The following is a 22,667-nucleotide window of genomic DNA, read 5'->3' on the forward strand; positions in this document are numbered from 1 at the left end:
AAAAATTATACGTAGTGGTATTATTTCTAAATCTGTTATAATTACGTAATATTTAAGCAAGTTCAAATTTAAATCAGTATCAAATATAACAGTCTACATTTCATCAATCAGAGAAAAATAATAGAAGTTCCATTATTTCCTAGCTCCATATTCAACCATCTTATTATCAACTGAGGAGTTCAAGAATTTAAACTAATTTCAAGTATGAGCATTGCTCTTTATGGATACTGTTGTGTGTAAAATAAATATTTTTAACAATTGTCAAAACAAAACACGTGGAAAAACTGTTACATACTGTTAATATTGATTTATTTACACAGAGAAAAAAAAATACTCAAATATATTTGGCAAATATACGGAATATTAATAGAGATGCTCGTGTTAAAGTTTATATGATATTATAATATGAATTAAGTGATATATGTTACTAAAAACAGAGCTTAAAATAATCAAAACAATAAAAAAATTATATGAAGATATGATCTGAATTGTGATTAAGAAGGATCTCAAAATGTTAATGACTATGAATTAAATACCAATCTTTCCATGCACATTTATAGGGTCATCATCTGGGATAAGTAAACAAGCTACGAAACAACTAATTGAAAAAAAACTTTATAAGAAAAAAAACAGAAAGAACTGATAAAATAATTGTCCTTACTCATACATAAATTAAAAAAAAAATAAGTTATTACAGTTTGGTAAATTTACTTGATATATATTTTTTTTCTCTGTTACATATTTTTATCAGTCACTTTATGCTCCTACAATATTTTTACATTTTATCTTGTTTATTTAGCATTGATGGATACCGTTGGAACGTTAGCATTCAATAATTGTTTTTTCACTATTTTGAGATCTTTTTTTTAAAAAGCACTTTATAATACATTTAACTAGCTTTAGTTTGAATGCTGACTGACATCCGTGCGTATTACGATTTTTGAGATATAGATTCATAAAAAAAAATTCTGATTTTTCATTGCATTTTTTATGAAATGTTGCTTTTAAAAAGCTATATCTCCGGAACTATTAAACGTATATAACTCTATTAGGGCTCATATTCTAACAAATTTACTCTACTTTAAAGAATGTTCTCTTAGGTTTTCCAGTTTTATAGTTGGTTGAATGATATAAAGCTACGAACGAAAAATGAATTTTTTTAACGTTTTGAAATAGCCATTTTTTATTCCCCCTGCTTATATACCCCCTTTAGCAGACCCATCAATTTTGTCTAGTAATTATACATAGTTTTCATTAAAGTAATCAAATATTGGTATGAAATAACTGTTTTTTTCTTCTCCTGGGCTCTTCTACTATAAGATGGCATTAACGAACATAGCTGCTTTATTTCTGGAAGGCCAATATGTAAGTGTTTATTTGGATCGATGTACTACTTACATTTATATATGTATTTTAATTTGTTGAATAGAAGTGTGCTATAAGTTTTTATTTTATATTAAATCTAATTTTTTTAATCATTTTGATGTTTAAAAGTAGTCTCTATATTTCTGCTCTTATAATTTGATTGGGTTAAGTTTGAAGGGAGTTAACTACTTAATTTACTTTAAATTTATATTTTTGAATAAATATTTATCCAGTATTTTTATCCGTCCTCAGATACAATTATCCAAGAACCTCTACCGGGAAACTCCTACCCGCTTTACACTATAAAGCTCACTGTAAAGAAAAACCTGAGTGGAAGGGCAGCATTAATTTATAAGAGACGAAGCGCTAATGGTCGCGGCCATTATGGAACGAAATTTGCTAATCATTAGTGATTCCTCCAGCGACCCTTTCTTTACCCTGGAACAGTTCAGTTCTCTGATTATCCAGCCAGGGCTAAATAGACTGGAAAAGTTGATAGTAGGCGGTTTATCCCGGCTCAACAGTTCGTTTCTAGATTGTTTAAAAATCGAATCCACAGGGAAAATTTTTATTCTGAAAACTAAAACCAGGTATTAAATTAATTTAAAAATGTTTGTTGAGCATTCTGTATATTTGAACTCACTCAGTTAGAAACATAAAACGGCTTCTCTTCTCATTTTATAATTTGAAAATAGTGCACGCCGGAAGGTGTTGAAAATTTCTGATTAACTGATTTGTTTGAAACTTACGGGGAAGGAATTATTTAAAAGTAATTTTCCAAACGATGAATGCCGCAATAGGTTAATTGTACAGCTGACTCAAAAATTATTGTGCTATCTTTAAAACAAAATTGGATAAAGAGTGGGAATTCGGAGGAAAATCGGATCTACTAATAGTTATCGATATACACATACAATACATACTATATAATATATGCCTGCTGTACCAATACATTTAATCTTAAATTGTATAAAGGATGTTTAAAAGTCAATCCACTTTTTTTACGATAGCTTAAGTTTTCATTGGTAGGGAAGTAAACTTAGTGACCGATTTCGTTTCTTCCATAGTGCCCTTAATTTTGGTTTTTCAATAGACGGATATATTTAATAAAAGGTGCTCATATAAAATGTAATTTTGAAACTATTTTATTCTTTAATTTATTCCGACCTTATGTGTCCCATAGACATATTCTGGTTATCGAAGACCGCCAACATTTTTTAAGGTTTTTAACAATTTTCGCGTAGATCTTTCGAAAAAAAGGAAAGATTATAGTCACTAGAACTCAATATCTCGTAAAATGGTCATGATGATTTGAACACTGGAGAAGGAGTAGGTTGAATGCTCGAAAAAGATGGTTTATGTCGTGTTGTATTCTAGTGACCGTGGAATTCGATGTTTCGGCCTATGTCTTAGACTTTTATCAGAACTTAGTTAGACACAATCATGTAATTATGCAAGAAACAGAACATGAAATACAGAGTAAACAATTTTTTACATCATGTGAAATTAAAATTATAATTTTACATTGGAATTTCTTTACATAATTTATGACTTTTTTCGGTTCAAAGCTCGCTTATGTTATTTTATTTGTTTGCATATTAAGTTTAATTGTGTCATATCCTCCTATGTGTTCATATAATACCTTGTTGGAGGATTTATTGCGAGTAAATTGCGACAGAATTTTAAATTCTATTTTTCGACAGAAATACACTTTTTGAGGTCCTCTAGTCGAAATTACCAAATCTCGTAAAATGTTTTTTGTGATTGTAGACTTGTTTAGGATTTCCTCCAAAACGGCTCCAACAATTTAGACTAAACTCAGTAAAACGATGTTTATCGTAAAACAAAGATAAGTCTTCTCCTCATTAAAATAATCGAACAGACTTGTTTGAATTTTCCTCTAAAGTACTTTTTATTCTGCTTATTTGAAAAAAAACAGGTCCCATTGTTATCAATATTAATAAATGAATTAATTCCGAAAGTTAAAAAAAAAATTGACTCATAATCACAGGATAAATAAGGAAAAATAGTGACCGAAGATCGAATTGGAAAAGGCCAGAACGGCTTCCGATCACTTTCATATGCACATGGCTTCATTTTCTTTTGTTAACATATTGAATGTATGGTAGAAACAAAGTTTATATTCGTTATTTTATTCTCAAAACATCTTAAGATATGACCTTTTATTGTAAGTAAAAGTTGTGTGACTTTTGTTTTTTTAATCTCTGATGATGCCTACAAAATTCACCGAAATGTCGAAACATTAAAAAAAATGTAAACTTACTGTATGTTTTGTTGGCTGCATCACTAAATTTCTCCTGTACTACTTTTTTTAGTAAGTCAATACTATTCAACGTTTATTACAATACTATCAAAAAATATCATCAAAACCTTACTTTGTTTATGATTTTTACTGAAGAAATGTAATAATTTTATTAGGAAAAGGTTATATAAAGTAAATGTATGAATTCGTATACAGGCAGGTTGGTTGATTTTTGTTTTTTATCATATGCTGAATGAAGCCTGCTTCTTTTCACAGACCTATATAAAAGACTCTTTGATCTTTTTTCCAATAATGCTAATAGAAATAATACATCTTTTTTTTTTTCTCTTTATATTAGCATAAAAATGTTGCTGAAAGTTAAAGTTCCAGTTGTGTAATATTGTTATATGTGTATTTTGAACATAACTATTTTTATGGGTTTATTATTGTGAGGAAACGAATATGATATAAAAGGTTTTTACTTTCCTTGTGCACTACTTTATTTTACATATGAGGAAGAAAAATAAAAATGGGTCTTGAAAAATTGAGTTTACCTGATGTACAATGCATTGGGCGCAAAAAAGTGTTTTTGAAAAGGCAACTAAATCAAAATGCTAGAATAATGACAAATTTAGATTTTCTGCTTACACTATATTAAAAAAGTAATACAAATCGAACTACAGAACAGATATAAATTTCAGTTATACAATTCGAACAACAATTAACACATTAAATGAACAGTTGTGTAATTTGTGAAATGGGGACTGGTCCGCTATTAGACAGACAGGAGGTACCGCCTAGTTATATATAGGCATATATTTATATTCCATAAATGATGGTTAATCATTTTCATACATAGATAATATGATATGCTAATCGGAAATCAGTTGGGGAAATTAAACATGCATTTCATAATGTTATGTTATTGATTTCGTAAAAACATTACAGCTCATATATTTGTTCAGTATCTGTACTAAACGACCTTTCGCATCAGAGATTGTGAGTTCAGAGATTGTCTCGTTACTACAGCGGCGCTGGTTCGAATCCGAATGGGTCGATTTATATTATTTATATATTGGGCCCCACAAATGAAAATTTGACCCACCATGGTTAGAATATATTTATTACCTTCAGATAAAACCTCCCCACCCCCATATGTTAAAAATGACCAGGAAGGAGGTAAAAAAGGGTTAACACTAATTCTTTTTATTATTTTAGCAAATTTTTTGAATAAAAAATCAATGTGATTAAGACAGTTGTTTCACTGGTATGACAAAATATGGTTCATCAGCAATAAAATAATTAAAACAAACTAGAGTTCATTTTTTCCTATGAACAGATCCCTTTAGTTGGGACGGATTTGAGTGTGTTGGTTCGAATGATTCTGTTTGACTACCATTCTAAGATGTGTACTTCTTTATTAATACATTTTTCCCTTTCTATAAAGTTTTTTTAATTACCTAATTCCATTTGGTTCTATATATTTTTACTGATTTTATTAATAAATGATATAGTTTTAAAAATGGCGGATAATAGTTATAAAAAGTATTATACAATTAAGCCCAAAAGAGAACTATCTTAACCTCATTGTTTTGTTGAATATCATGGCAACAAATTGTTGCCTTAATTGATTTTGATTATGAAGAGAAGTCAATCAATTACTCCAAAACCTTTAACTAGGGTAAAAAAGAAATAAATATAGTGCTGAGGAAACGCTGATTCTGGTAAAGCAATGTAGCTTTAGTGACTACTACTAAAAACATTGTACACTTAAATTAAATCATATATCTAAAAACATTTTTGAAATTGATCAAATAATTTTAACTTCGTATATTAATGTAAATATCACCTACATCTGGGTGGCCAACTTGAGGCGTACATCTGGCCAGTAGGATTTTTAATGTTTTATTCTTTAAAAAAAACAAAAACAAGTTTTCCTTCTGGGATGAAAGAGTAATTTAGACTTGTCATATTTGATATAGTTAACAAAATTACTATCTTAAAGAAATAATTATTGCAAAGGTGGCAGGTTATGGGGGAGGGGTAAAGTTGTGATAAGCCTCAATAGAAGAATCCTTGCTTATGGCATGCTTATGCATTAGAAAAAGGTTGAGAACCCTAGAATATTTATTGTATTTTATTTTTTACCTAATGTATAATTTAAATTTATTTGAAAAGATGTTCTTGTAGAAAAATGTAAAGTTTTAACCTTAGAAGTGTTACGATTTTGTTTTTCAAACGAATTGCTATACCCCCTCTAAGAGTTTTCTTATAGAATCCAGAATATCTTTGTCATAAGTTACGTTAACTTGTAATTATTTTATGGTGCATATAGGCACAGAATACAGATATATTTACAGAATATAAACTTACATTCATAATCAAGGAATCGTATTGTGGTTGAGTTAATCACTGATGCATTGTGGGTACAGACTTAGTTACATATTATAAATATTATTACGAAATTTAAATATTAAAACACTGGTTCAACATGTCTTTCCAAAAATAAATAAAAAGAGAATATATATCTGAATCGGAAAGATAAGCCATCTTCTTCAAGAAGGGAATTTTAATCAAAACTCCAATTTGTTCGGAGGGAGTTATAGGCTATAGCCTTGTATTAGCATTTTATTAACAACAGCACGAATAGTCTTGAATGAGACAACTGCTTAAATATATCGACTCTTTAAACATAATTATACTCATTTAAATTTTATATTCAGTTATTTTTATGTTGATACCTAAAAATTTCACATCTTAGCCTCCAAATACCTGTTAATGGCTAATTAATGAATTTGTCTTCAGAAGAGCAGAAAATATAATATAACATTTATATAGAATAAATACAATTGGATTAAGATAAATAAACTTCAAATACACAAAAAGGTCGTTGTATTTTATCAAAACAATAGCAAAACGTTTTTTAAAAATAATTGGTGTCCAGCTGTAAACCCTGGAGGAGGTTCTAGTTTAGTTACTATGACGAGGTGTTTTGAGGTAGTATAATTGTTTTTGAGTAATTATTTGCTATTATTTTAAATGTTAAATTCGAAGTCTGGATGGAAAGTCCTTTTTCTGAACAATATATGTTTTCAGATATACACTTATGCCCTGATGATGCCTGAGCTCGGCGAAAACTCGGCAATATCTTTTTTTTATTTATTAATGATGTGATAGCACTCCAATAATATTTCTACATTAGAAGGTCTCGAGGCCATCTCCTTTCAGGCGCCTCTGAGGATTGTCAGGAATGGATGAGGAAACAAAATTAGAAACTAGTGGGTATGTGTGGTTAGGGAGTTTACTATAGAAGAATTTATATCTGGCTCGGGAGAGACCGTTACATGTGGAACATTAAGGTCTTTATGGATGATTTTATTTGTCATAAAGTAAGGACCATTGAGGATTTTACGAAGAATTTTGAATCGGAAATAATTTTTTTTTTTTTTGTTGAGACTACAGTGGTCTTTTTGTGTATTTTAACTCCCAAATAATTCCACTCTTTGGTATCCTGTTTGATCAATAAACTTTGAATTCGCTTAACTGTGGACGAATAAAAAGTCTCGGTGGTATGATTTCGAAAAGCTATAAAAAGAAATTCAATAATGAATATTTATTCGTTTTTCCTCCAACACAATGAAAACCTACACTAAATTCGCCAAAAGTCAATATCTTACATTTTTTTTCTTTCGTTTAAATCCCTTCCTTACATTTAAATTTATACACTTTTCACTCATAATAGCATTAACATTGAATCATAACAACGTTAATGAATACATCAATGTTCAGAACATACCTGAAACTTTTAATTCCTCTTCCAGGTCCCATTTTTCATTATGTTTTACCCTTGCTTCAAAACCTAGTGTATTTGGTCAATATAAAATTATAAAAATGTAATGTTCTCCTCTTTATTTTAAAATGAATAAATATAAAAATAAAATAAATAAAAATGAATAAATATAAAAATAAAATAGAACCTTTATTCCATCAATTATATGTAATAGAAACATAACATTAATATCAGTTAAGCCTCGAGACATGACGAAGCCAATCCTCCAGAGATGCTCACCATCTCGGCCTGGAGCTGTGCGTCCAGTATTTTGGGACTGTTCCAATTATGGCGGTTCGATAAGGGATTCCCTCCAGGTCACCCTCGCTCTTCCACTTTGCCCTGGCCCTTGGGGATTCCTCTTCAGACCAATGTTTGCAACACTTCACCTCCTCTAGATATACTAGGGCGTCAGTAAATTCTGTGCATTTTAATTTAATTATTCTGTTCATTAATTTACTTTTGTACATTAAATTTTCCTTCAAGTCTTTATTTTCGTGTAATAAAAACCTTCAAGTATAATTTTTCATTGCTATTATTTAAGTTTTTTAACTTTTTCTTGGTTCTCCCCTAATTAATGGTATTTGCTCTCAACTTCTCACGAAATCCAAAATTAATGTAACGTGTTAGCTGTGAAAAAAAAAATCACAAAAAATATACTTTGGCTATTAGTTGTATTATTTTTATAGTTCTATATAGATTTTTATTTCGACGACTGTTAACTGATTTTTGTTTCTCGCAATTAAGATCAATTAATTTTTTATAAATTACTTCATAAAAAATTAATTGATCTAGAGTTTTCTGAGCTACTTTTGAATTATCTTTACATGCTTCCAGTCTTTGAAGTATATCTAGGAGCAAATATGTCAACATTACTTTATTCGCAAATATTACATTGTTGGTGTACATTACCAAAGTGGCACTTGAATTACTTTTACAGATAATCTAGCACTCAGGTGTTGTCTTCGTACTATGGACCAACTGGGCTCCAGTGATTGGCAGATTAAAATTTATTAACATCTGTTAATCAATTGTAAGAAAGTTCATCGCTGATCTTAATAGACATCTTTTTTGTACTTGAAAACAAATTACAACGCAGAAGTAATCCCTATAAAAAAAGAAGAAAATACACTGTGTAAATGTTACTTTCTTTTTTAAAGTTTGTCCTTTTTCAAATATTAAACAGAATAATGATTTTAACTTTTTTTTTGTTTACCCCTACCTGGTCATTTCTGACATACGGGCGAGAAGAGAGATTATCCTAGAGGTAATCAACCTATTCTAACCAGAGTGGGAGTGTCAATTCTTCATTCCGTGGGACCACCACGAAATGAAACCCAATCCGCCTTTGCTGGAATCGAACAGGAACTGCTGCAGACATTTAGCCTCTTCGATGACGTATCAACTCTCTTAGCTATAACGATCTCTGATACTTTTAACGAATATGTTAGGAATTCTGTTGATAACTCAAAGTTTTTAGAAAATAAGTTCTCAAATTTGGAAGAATGAGTCCAAAAGTGCTCATAGTAGGTCAGCGAAGGCATAGGCTATTACTAAATATTAGAAGGGTCAATTATTGAAATCCCGTACTATACCAAAGTAGAATGTAAGTGTATTATTGACGATCTCCACAAGTTTGATACTAAATTCAATGTTGATAAAACGAAAGGCTCTCTACCGCCTTACCAACAAGGTAAGAAGATGCATCTAAGTTTCAGCTAAATGTTAACGCACGCTGAATTTCAAATAAGATATCATATCACAACAATTAATTAGTCATTTAGACTAATTTCCCAATTTTGAAAAAAAAAATAATAACGCTATTGTCTTCAAAGCCCTTTATTCTTCTATTTATAAATGAAACCCCTAGGAAAATTGCTGGCAAATATATATTCTTGTTGTGAACAGCTCAATAAGTATATTATTTATGGAATATTATGTATTAATCATTTAAAAGATAATTAAGTTCTCTCTCTTCTACAATATTCGACAGTACTACAAACTGGTTACAAGTCTTTGTCTTCTCCAACCCCTTCCTCCAATTGTCCAATGCCATTGTCCTATTCCTGACACCAAATATTTTATAAGCATCGCCCGCCACACCATTCGACCGTCTCAGTATTGGTCCCCCTCTTTTCCTTAATTCAAGAATTGGCTGTCGTAGTAGCATTTTTTGCAATTTTCTATCCAACATCCTTATTATATCATAAAGGCCTGAACATAATTGTTCTTTCAATATCAATTTCTCCAAAATCATTGAATAGTCTCTAATTAATGTCTTTTTGTTTTTTAATTTTTTGTCTACGAAAATTCAGCGAAAAATATTTCTTTCGAAGAGCTCTTTCTCAGTTGAATAATTTTAGAGAAGTTACAGCAATAAATAAAAAGTTTTTAGGACTTATAATTCAAACTTGGTACACAGGTATCGTAGTTCAAAACTCTACAAAAAAAAAAATTAAAAATGTTCTAGAGATATTCTATGCACAGACAAACATACCAATGGCCGAAAATCCTTTTTTTTTACCCTTCGTTCTGTAAAGTTATAAATTCCCGAAACTATTCAAAGCCAGTTTGTTTCGATTACAACACATGTAACCTCATAATCAGGAAATTGAACAAAAACAGAAGAAAAAAAAACATTAAAACATTTTTGTGGATAATTGGTTTTTATTTATTTATTTATTTATTGAGGATACATAGCACATTTTCACATCCTAGAAGGAATTGTTTTTAATTGTAAAAATATTTCCATAGAGAAGGATAAATGAATGTAGTATTATTGCTTGAAAAATAAGCAATATAAACCGTATGGATAGTGAGAGAAAATAAATTAAGGGATATATGAGAGTTTTAATACTTGATAAATTACCGTAAAAAATAAATAGAGAGGGTATATCAGAACAATGATAATGGTGTTAGTGAGTGAAGAAATTACTATTTGCTATGTATCATAAAATTATAATTTTGAATTTATGGTGATCAGAACAGAAATGTACTGAATGTAAAGTAAAGTTGACATTGAAACATGTTATTGCTATTATATTAAGAATAATCAAAAAAAGATAAAAGAACAAGACAAATCTAATAAAAAAAAACCAAATGCTCTTCAAACCAGAAATAACCTATAAACTTAATATTTATACTATAGAAGAAATAATTCTTAAATATAAACAAGGAAAAAAATAAATAAATAAAAATACAAAAAGAAAGTATGAGTGTAATAAATTAGGTGAATGCATTAAAACACTCAGCTCTCAGACTGATAGATATATGTGTGTGTAATAATTAAAGTTAAATTAGAAATGGAATACAGATACACTTTAAACAAAAAATAAAACATATATCTAGAATAAATAAAAGGATGCTGTCAAACATGAGGTTGGAGAAAAACAGCTAATTAATTAAAATAAGAACTGAAATTACATAAATAATAAAAATAGAGTAAATTTAAACTAGAGTAAGTTTGATTTCCTTGGAAATCGATATTAGAGGAGTAGTAAATTGACATTTTTTTTTTATTGTTTAATGACTTTAGATTGTTGAATTAGCGATGTATCTCCGTGAAGTTATATTACTTCTAATTAGCTAGTATTCCCATAGATGACAGCTGCTCATAGCTTTCTTGAATTAATTTCATAAACTAAAATTTAAAATGAAAGATTTACGGTTTTATATTTTGAGCCGTTATTTTCGCTAACGATTCTCTTGATTTATGAGCGAATACTAAGACCAACGCTGCTCCTGGCCCCAATGGGTTGACGACTATATTTAAACATTCTCTCTTTTTGAATTATTCAAACTCTGCCGCCTCAAGGGAACTTAAATTACTGGATTATTCAGATCACTCCCTGACACATTTGTTTGCCAATTTCAACTTCACTGCTTAACATCACAAACGGTATTTATTGGCATTGTTAGCATTAATGTATATTTGATACCATTTAGTGTATAAATGTAGTACAAATTTTTAGAAGCTAAATTACCATACAGTACCAACATATTGGCACAAATGCACACACACACAGACATGTGTGTGTATTTATATATATAAATAAATTAAACACATCGATTATTTGAATATAATGTTTATTTTTATTTACAGGATCACGGCATTCAGAACTACTTCCTCTATCATTGATATCAGGTAACTAGGAATAAGTTTTTATTTTTTTAATTATTATTCATTATTGTTTTATTAAGACTAGTTATTTATTACAGTATTATGTTCCATTATAAATCTCCGTTTTTGAAAAGAGCCTAATAAAATGTTAAGTATTTACATATACTACTGGAACATAAAATCATAATAAATAATATATGAATCTAATTGAATAAACTGTCGTTTTAATTATAATGCAAAATTTATGAAGATTGGTCATAAAACCATAAAAACCCTCAGTATATAACTTTATCAGCCGTGTCATGTAGAGTGGGCGAATGCTGTTATGGAAATAATTATGTTGCGCCTGTATGGGTAGAGAAAACAAACATATATGGTTTGTGTAGAGCTTAAAAGAAGAAGTATAATGGAGGAGGTAAGGGCAAGTGAAACCAGAGGGCAGGGTCTATTCCGTTCGTAGGCGTGGCTTGCAGTACGCTATATTTCACAGTTAAGAGTTGAGTTCCGTACAGTGCTGCCGCAAAATAATTGGGAGTTACTCAAAGCGTATTTACATTATGTTGATATTGGTTTTTTGAATAATTATTAATTCTCAGTCACTTTTTTAAATATTAAATATTCTAAAAATTAATGTTTACTGTTTTTAATAAACAAATTTCTTGATCCTAAAACAGTTATTTATTTTTATCAAATTTTATATTTTAATGTTCTTAGAAATATTTCTTTGTTTTTAATAAATGTTAGTTTAAAAAAAGACATTAATTTAATATTCTCTCATTACTTGTTAGAACAGTAAATAATTTTGAAATCCTTACCATTGACATTGATATGAGCCTGAAGAGAAAAGAGAAAAAAAGCGCAAATTTTTCAAGAACAAATCAATGGATTTTCGTTATACATACATTCAATTATTGAATATAACATTAACTACAACTTCTATTCTCCCCTCATTTGCGATTAAAGGAAAGGTTTTAATTATAATTATATTAATATGCCAAACCTCTATTGATAAATATAACAATTTTCAGGAGCGTATGTTTTGTAATTTACCTCCTCATAAAATTGGTTTTGGATTAAAAATTATGATATGTTTCTATTTTTGAGAACAAATGCATATCTTCATTATGTTTCAGAGAGTTGAACTAATTTATATGTAGGCAATTTTAGCAAAAAAGTGATAAATTTGAATTACCCTTATATTAAATTTGCCCTTTTTACAGACCGCCGACGATATATGCTTATTAGTAAAACCACTTCAAAAGGTATACTTGTTATTTAGATTTTTTTCTGGAAGCGCAAAGAATATCCCGTAGAATTTTGCTACTAGCTGAAATAATTTCATTTACCACCGATCTAGATATTCCACTTGAATATGAATACTCAATCTTGCATAAATATGAACATCCTGGTTAGTGACTTTATGCTGCAGAAGTATTATAATAATTAGGATTAACCTAATGGAGTAATCACTTGTGAGAAATTCAATTCTCTGTTATTTAATCAATCTGTTTATATGTAATTTTTCTGGGTCTTTTTCTGAACGATTAGATAACCTTCATACTTCGAATTCGTTATTTTCATCAATAAAATATTCATTTCAACATTTTGGACTATCCGTCCATCTTAAGGCGCTAATTTTAAAAAATAGTTATTCAAAGTTTTCTAAAAATTGTTTCTTCTTAACCCGCCATCGGTCGCTAGGTTGATTATAACACGGATGGACGTATTTTTTAAAATACAAAATTTCTATTTAGATTAGTTTATTTAAGCATAACCAAAAAAAGGATAAAAAAAAATTGTTTAGATACAAGAGCAAACTGGTTTTAAAAAATTCAAAAATTAGACATAATTATAAAATAGTAATAAACATAATATAATATTTGGAAACAGACAAAGTTATAAAAAGAATCAAAATACAGATATATCATATAAGAACATAACACTAATCTTAAAAAAAAAAATGCTCAATCTGAAGAAATCTTTTGAGCCCAACTGGTGCAAGTAAACACCGAATAAATGGGGTATATTGGTCTTTTGCACTGGTGGCAATTCATTTTTGTTTAGAATGTCTGAATATAACCCAGAAATATACAAAAAATAGTATTCATACGGCACAGCGATGAAGTGAAAACATGAAAAGACCAATTTTTGTTATAAAAACCACCCTAACATACACTTATAGTATCGGAATACAATTCATAGTAAATAATACGTACCTAATGAAATTCCTGCCTCTTCAAGCCAACGTTTCCCTAGTTTTGCTATTTTTTCACTCTAGGAAAAAAACATTTTATGGATTAAATACACTTGGCGCGCATGAGAAAAAACCTCACAACTTGAATATTTTTATAGCAGCCTCGGTCGCGTGTAAGATAATATCTCATGAGAAGGGTATATTGTTAGGGAAAGAGCGCTGGACGCTTACCCAGAGCTGATAAAGTGGTGGGGGGAATAGAAGGATAAAGTGGATATAGTGATAAGGAGGTATACTAGGAAGAGACTGCAAGACTACAGATTTCAAGATGGGAACCACAGTCTCCTTCTAGCAGCTTCCAGATCCGAAAAACAATTAACCTGAGAGAAATTCTCACGCAGCAACCAATGACGGGTTAACTACTACCTTTTTTAATGAATAATTTTACACACCTTTATCGCTTTTATTTTTTGTTTTATTTATTTTTGTTAAATTAATACCCTTAAACGGTTGTTTACAGGTTACTTTTGGGTAATTTCTAATACAAATGATTTCATATTTAAAAAATATATACCATATATATATAACCAAAAAACATTTATAATTAAAAAATGTCAGTATTTATTTATATATAGTTTTTATTTCATAGTTAATTCTTCTGTAACACTGTACATCGTTCTTACTGCAATGTTCGTTCTGTACTGAACCATGTATCCTATTTGCTTATTACATATTAATTAATATTTATTTAGATCTTCGTTTTTATTTCTGTTTTTCTTTTTTTTAATATTGTTAATTATTTTTTAGAAATAAGATATACAAATTGTTTGCTAATACTCATACGCTTTTTTAGTGCAGATTACAAACTTCTTTTTTGGATCTTTTGAGAAATCAAACGGATTTGAGCCTTAACCTTAGCTATTCTTGCACTTAAAGTGCTACCATATGTCAGTGGTGTACTGAGCCTTTTTGTTGTACTTCAAGCCCTGCTGAGGGGATAAAAATACGAGCGGAGAAGAGGCCGCAGAGTAGAGTGGACAATGTTGCCGGGGTAAATGGAGCGGGAGTTAGGACAGCTGTGATAAGGACCGGTGAAATATGGCCGATACACTCCGCGCCACCTATAGTGAAATTCACCCGTGATTCAGGTACGATATAAATCATAGCGATATTTCGGTATCGCGTCGTCCTATATTTATCGCAATAAATCTTATCCTCTGCTCTTTCGGAAAATCTCTCGGAAAAGAGGTGTGAAATAGGAGAAGGTAGTAATTTATAAGAAAGTAATTAAGGAAAATTTATTGTGAACAACTAAAGAAATAACTCGAAAAAACATTCTGACTGAAATTTTAAATAAAATGTTTTTTTCAGAGTCAAAAACATTTTAGATAAGCAATAATAGTTCTAGATAGTTGACCGTATGAAGTCAATTGGAGGTCATAATATTAGATTAGAAATCAGACGTTTTTGTCAGCTTATCTGTTTATATATTTTAAGAAATCTTTCAATGTATTTATATCTTCCTATTATATTGCATATATTTACCTATTTTAATATTAGATATAAGATTTGACGCCCGTTTACCATCTATATGTCATATAAAACTGTTCCCACCCAGGACCTTTATTCTCTCTCTACCTGCTCCTGCTTTTCTGGTCAGTTGGTAACAGAAAATCATTCTTATTAGGTTATTATAGCTATTGTTCATTCTTTTTCAATTTCTTAACACCTCCTTTTACATATTACTATACCTCACCTATACCATATCTACTTCACTTATCTGTTGAACCTTATACACTTCTCTACCATATTTAAAACCGTTTTTAATGAGTAGTCTCTTACAATCTATGTGTCCAGATCTATATTGAGAACGTATATCACACCTGGTTATATTTATTAACAACTTGCCTCCAGTCTACCAACATGTATATTTCCTCAGAGTTTTATTATTAATATCTTATTAGTTTTAAAATATGAAGAAGATGGTCAGGGTTGCGGTCAAAAAGAAAAAATATAGTTTAAATTATTTATTGTCCGACATTTTGCAGGACTTTTGGTTTATCATGCATGTTCAAGACGATAGGTTAAAGAGACATATAATATTAAGATATACATTCTAATTTTAGATCGAAACTAAATATTTTACTTTGATGATAGTGGAACAAATGTGGAAAACAAGTCTAGCAAGAGGACCTATTTGCCATTATATATTGAATGAGGTAAACTTATTTTAATTAATAATTTTCAATTGCAAATGAAATGTTATATTTAAATTACAGCTCCTAGTTCTTTGGCTCGTTTTATGACTCCATTATTTTATTCATGTTATAGTCCTCTAATTAATATGGTAATGAATATTTTAATTATAAAAATTTAAAACAAACAAAAACAAAAGCTTTTTTATCGCTTATTGTGACTGGTCCTAGCAATAAATTAGTCCTCAATCCTTAACGAAGAGTACTATGTGCCGAAAATGAAAGTATAATCATTTGTTCGAAGATAAGTGGCTTGTTTTTGTCCTTAGACCTAAAATCTTTAGCAAAATGTCTACTAGAACATTTTTAGAAAGAACTCTTCAATTAATAAAAAAAAATAATCCTTTTTTACCACCATGAGGGAGAAATGCTTTATTTAGCCATACTGCCCAAGGTACACTGTGTTGCTACAATACACAGCACACCAATCAATCCATGATCGTACTTATTTTTTTCCCATCTTTTCCTTTTGCGATAAATACTCGTCTACTCACTAAATACAAATATTTTAATTTCTTTTTTTTTTTCTATTTAACAATTTCGTTCTATTTAACAACTTTATATTCCCTATTTCACTCTCTCAAACCTCCCATCTCCAGTGATCCGCTGCCCACGTTCCATCTCATAAACCCATTAAACGAATTCATCATTAGGTAGTAATGTAAAATCAAACCAAAGACATAATAGTCACAGCAGTAGATCAGTTTCCAAAAAAAAAACTAATAATTAGATTTACAAAAACAAAAAAGTTAGTTAAAATAAATACTTAAATGAATAAATAAGTTAAAAGAAATAATTTAATGAATAAAGAAGTTAAGGAAATAAACAAGTCGAAAAATCGTCTGTTCCAAAATCTGTCGATGGACCCGAAAGAAATAAAAATTATGGAATATATATTAACAACTAAATATTTTTTTTTATTAATGTTTTTATCCTGTATAGCTTATTGGCCACACAAGCTACAACAACTAAAATTAACAATTAACAATTAAAAATTCCTTTTAATTTAATTATATTTAAATTTATTTTAATAATAGTACCAAAAGTAAAAAAGATAATAAGTATACTCGGTTCATTTTAATACTATAGGCAAAACATTTAAATTGAAAATCGAGCTGGGATGATATATTTATATATATTATATAGCTATGCGCTCAAATGTTAAGGTTTTCAAATTGAAACTTGAGAAGTATTTCGAAGAAATGATGCGATCTTTAGCACTCTGCTATGACTTCTTGACGTTTCCAACTATTTACTTATACATATTTTTAAATATTAAACGAATAAAAATCCCACATTAATTTAGAAGAAAGATAATTCATTAGAATTCCTAACTTAAACTAACTAAACTTTATAACTGCACCTATAAAGAACTTTTTTCTTTTTTTTTTTAGTTTTAGAGCCATATGAGACTAACTGTAAAAGATTAAATAAAAGATCACGGTAATTTTATTTTATTGAAGGGCATGTTATAGCGGAGTTTTATGGGTTTTTTTTCTATATCGAGAATAAGGGATTGGTTATCATACAGGTTACCAGCCTATTCTAATAATATTAGAAGAAATAACATTTGAATAAACCCTTTTGTAATAACCGGTATTGGTTAGTTGTTTTTTTTTAGAATTCGCTTATATAAATTTGTTCATTTGTTTCTTAGAATTAACAGCGTCAACATCAAAATCTCCTAGCGTGTATGATTGTAAGTAATTTTATACAGATATATATGAACTCTAGGAATGAAATTCGTTGGTTCTAGCAATATATAATTCCAAAGATGAGTTAGAATGTAATGTGTTAGAAAACAAAATATAAAGAAAGGAATATGGTCAGTCAATTCAAATTCATTTAAAAGATTACTTACCAGAAATTTGAGAAATAACGAATTCAATTCATACCTAGACCACACAATATGGGTAATGTTCATTTAAAGTGAATATTGAATCATTTTACGTGCAAGCCACTAGAGAAAACTTTATTAATGATTTTTTTCAAGTAAATGTAAATTTGTTTAATTATTATAGACTGGACTATATGGATTTCATGGAATTTAATACTTTTCTGAATTGTTATAGTGATCTTGAAGATAGCACAATAGTCGAAACATCGGATATCATTAATTGTAAATTAAAATTACAGTAAAATAATTTTGATTATTAATATCAAATTAAAAATTTAGGTAATTTTTCATTCAATGATCAATTATTTTTTTAAAGAGTGGCAAGTTCTCATGGCCTCCACAAATTACAGTTAGCCCGTCCAGGCACATTTCTAATCGACTTCAGTGCAAACTACAGGTTCGCTCTTGTCCTTTATTAAATATATCTGGCAAAGTCATAATTGATAAATGAAGTGAAAGGAAGTCTTCCAAGAATGAACGTGTTAATTTCCAACTATACCTTTCATTTGCACGATGTATTTTCATTATAAGCTTATCATGGTAAAAATTGGACGATAAACCATCATCCTATGGTACAACTATCAACAGTTCGGAGTTGCTAACCCCGTATACTCCTATAGAGATCGTCCCCCCCCCTTCCCGCCTACTTTACATCGGGGCAGGGCGATATCCTCCCGCCTCAGGTGTCCCTGAACAACCCCAGTTTAACGATAACAGAGTTGTTTACTGCGGTGGTGCTAAGATAGGGGGTAATTTCGCCCCCCGAAATACAGGAGCCCGGGGCCGTTGCTAAGGGTTGTCTAGAGTCCCCTAGATCCGCCCGATAACACCCCCTGCCTCCCGGCTCATCCTCTTGAGCTCCTGTCACCTCTTCTATTCTTATTGGCTCCTCTCTTACTCTCTTTTCCCTGCCAGTTACTGAAGCTAGATGTCAGACATATATTAGGTGATTACAAAACCTCTTATGTATGAAAACATTTTGAAATATTTTATTTAATTATTACATCTATATGTAAGCAATAATATTATACAACAATCTGGAAAATGCTCACTAAAGTGCAATATTAATATTATTGTGTATATAACACCTAGCTATTATAATTTTTGCAATCTCAGAGCCCCGATACGTCTCTTACTACCGGGATCCCTTTATTGTATGTTTAGTTATGTAAAATAAACTGGGATACATTTTGGAACAATTGAATGTAATCATATAATTTATTCCTGTACAAAATTTAGTCCCTGAAGGGGCAAGTAAAAGAGAGAGAATTGTAGTTTCTCAAGATGATGGCTGACGATCGCCGTATCATGCGCCGCCGATGGGTCCGGTTAGTACAAGAGCCGGGAAGAAAAAAAGCCAGTCATTTCACCCTAAATTTTGATTACCTTAATGAAAACTATGTTTAATTACTATTCAAAACTGATGAGTCTGGCATGTATAGGTAGGGGGAATAAAACTTGTTTCAAAACCTTAAAAAAACATTAATTTTTCTTTCGGAGCTCTATATCTTAAAAACTACCAACAACACTAGAAAATCTGAAAGAACACTATTTAAAGAAGTGTAAATTTTTGCTGAAATATCAGCCCTAATAGAGCTATTTACAGCCAATAGTTCTCGAGATATAGCTTTGTAAAAGGCAACATTTCCTAAAAATCTACTGAAATATTTAGTTAGTTAGTTAATGTATTTTGAGAAATCTATATATCAGGAACCATGTGACATATAGATGTCCATTACCACTCAAATTAAAGCTAGTTTAATTTACTAGAAAGTAGTTTATGACCTTTACCATCGTAGGAATAGTAGTCTTCATGATATTTCCTATAAAAAAAATGGTTTATAGTTGTTCGGGCAATAAGTTTGAGTTTTGAAAAACTTTATTTCAGAAACCATTGGACGACAGATGTCTGCCAGCACTCAAATTAAAGCTAGTTAAATTTACTATAAAATATTTTATAATGTTTATCTTTGTTGGAGTAGTAGTTTTTACAATATTTGACAGAATAAATACACAAACTGTTAATTTTTAGTTGTTCGTATAAAATGTTTGATTTTTGAAAAAAATATATCACTAGATCCATGAGATGCACATATGTCTGCCAGAACTCAAAATAAAGAAAATTTAACTTACTACAAACTAGTTTATGACACTTATCTTCGTAGTGATAGTAGTTTTTATGATATTGGTATATAAGTAAAAATTTGGAAAATAAAAATATGTCCGAACAACTACAAATCAATATATTTTAGCAAATATCATGAAAACTAATACTCCTACGAAGATAAACTTCATAAACTACTTTATAGTTCATTAAACTAGCTTTAATTTGAGTGCTAATAGACATATGTACGTCGAATATAAATTTCTAAAAATAAATTCACTGACTACTGATCTTCCAGTACGTTCTATACAACATTTTTATGAAATATTGATTTTTAAAAAGCTATATCTCGAGAACTATTGAACCTAAATAAACTTAGCTCTATTAGGGCTCATATTTTATAAAATTTACTGTACTTTAAATGATGTCATATTATGTTTTCTAGTGTTGGTTGTTTTAAAAATATAGACCTCCGAATAAAAAATTAATTTATTCTACCGTCTTGAAACAGTCGCCAATTTTTATCCCCCTTACCTATACATGGCTGACTCATCAATTTTGATTGGTAATTATACATAGTTTTCATTAAAGTAATTAAAAATTGGGGTGAAATAGCTGCCTTTTTGCTTCTCTTGGGCTCTTGTACTATCACGTCTTGTTCTGGGTTTCTATGAGGTTGTGGAGGTGTAAGTTTGACCGTTCCAGTGGTTCTTCCGACGAACTCTGGTAGTATGAATAATGGTGTGTTTTGTGGTCGAACAAGTGACCAGGCAGTCGAGAGACATGTAACGAGCGCCTGTGTACAAGTGACCAGGCAGTCGAGAGACATGTGACGAGCGCCTGTGACGTCATGTTGTGACATGTGATTTACGATGTCTCGATTTTACATGGAGAAGGGCACAAAAATGTGATTAAATACATTTACAAAATCAGATGTGTACATCCGAAAATAATATTTATAATAGAGCTCTGTGTAACGCATTAGAATAACACTAAATTTAAATAATACAAATTTAAAGAAGTTGTATGCTTGGTATATTATAGCAACGGCTAAAACAATTATGATTAAAATCGGTATGTTAGTGTCCAATCAGGTTATCAGTAATATTACTATCTAGGGTAATTAGTTAAGTAGTCTCATATGGCTTAAATGTACAATTTTGAAGAAAACTCCTTTAATTTGGTTTATATAAAAAACTTTGGTCAGTATGATGAACAAAAAGTAATTAATTTAATTTTTGTATTTTTTTACCCTAGCTATCCCCTATCTATAATATATAGATCCCCTATATATTATTATTATTATTAATTTTCACACTGAACTATACTTATTTTAAAATATATTGCAACAAAAAACTCATATAGGGATTTGATGTTACTTAACTCGTCTTGAAGAAGTGAAGTAATAAACGCTGTGGCAAGTGATAAAATTCAACACCGTAATACGACAGCACTTTTGTACGCTTCATTGGTTATAAATTGAGATCTTTCTCGATGTAGAGCCTTCAGAAACACTTGAAAAAGGCGTGCATAAAACAGTCGGTAATAATATGAAGGGAACGATGGAAGCTTTAGAAAAAGGACTTGAATATTTTGAACGACAACCATTCTCCACCTTTCTGAGGGGGACTTAAGTCTAAATACTACATCGGGCAAAGTGATGTGTGCCTAAAAGAACAACACTGTTACTCAATATCATTCTGAGTCCAGCGTAGTGATGTTTTCACCTATTTATGCCATTTTTGACTAACTTACCTTGATTTTAAAAGTATTTCAACATAACTCTAGATATTTTATATAATTTGCTAAAAATTGTTTTATTCTATTCATCTAGGTAGGGCAAAAAATCGGTTAGTTAAAAGTTATATAAAATGATTTCAGAATGTTATAAAGTTTATAATAAAATTAACCTATTTAATCCTGATGACGTAACTACTTTTATCTCCTTAGATAGAGAAAAAATAAAACATTGTCAGGGATACAAATTTTAATAGATGTAATGTTAGAAAGAAAATGTAACCAAATTAGATAGTAAGTAAAATAAAACCACTATATTAGAAATTAAATTATGAGATCTTTAATTTATGTAATACTATTGTTGATGAATAAGATGTTAGGTTAAAAATATATATATAGCACATACTATACATAATTTATATAGCAATTTCAAGTGGGAAAAATACCTCAAAACTGCATATATATTTAACTCATGAATTAGATAAGTTTCAGACTTCAAATTTCTTAAACCAATTTCTAAAATCGTACATTAAATACTATAACAATGTCCAAAAATATATATAAATCACTTGTTTTAAATTAAAACTTTTTAAAAAATAAGTTTACATTATTATAATTAAAAACCAACTTTATCATATACTGAAATATTATAATTCCTCTTATAAAAAACATATTGTTATCATATTAAAAGCTATAACTATGGAAACAGTATTTATAAATATAATTGAGGGAACTCTAAAAAATCTAAAAATATTTATAATGCAATAATTACCTTGCATTAGATTACTCATCCTTCTTTCAATAAAATTATCTTCATCAAATCATTAATTATTTACAGTGCAATGTCATTTAATTACGTTCAAAATAGCAGGCCTTTAGCTTATGAGTTGACTTGGCTATGTT

At 29.6% G+C, this 22,667-nt stretch overlaps 1 protein-coding gene across 2 annotated transcripts in view; it reads left to right on the top strand.

Moving 5' to 3' along the window:
• Positions 1–11,563: 11,563 nt before the first annotated feature.
• The window catches only part of msi (musashi), a 562,348-nt gene continuing 551,244 nt past the window's right edge, over positions 11,564–22,667 (top strand). The window contains exon 1 of one of the 2 annotated variants that reach the window (XM_067046277.1): positions 11,564–11,601. The gene's annotated coding sequence lies outside the window, so the exon portion shown is untranslated. The remainder of the gene's footprint in view (positions 11,602–22,667) is intronic. The other variant, XM_067046274.1, reaches the window with a different exon arrangement.

Source organism: Halyomorpha halys, unplaced genomic scaffold (assembly GCF_000696795.3).
Source record: "Halyomorpha halys isolate HHAL.00 unplaced genomic scaffold, Hhal_1.1 Scaffold945.1, whole genome shotgun sequence".
NCBI lineage: Eukaryota > Metazoa > Arthropoda > Insecta > Hemiptera > Pentatomidae > Halyomorpha > Halyomorpha halys.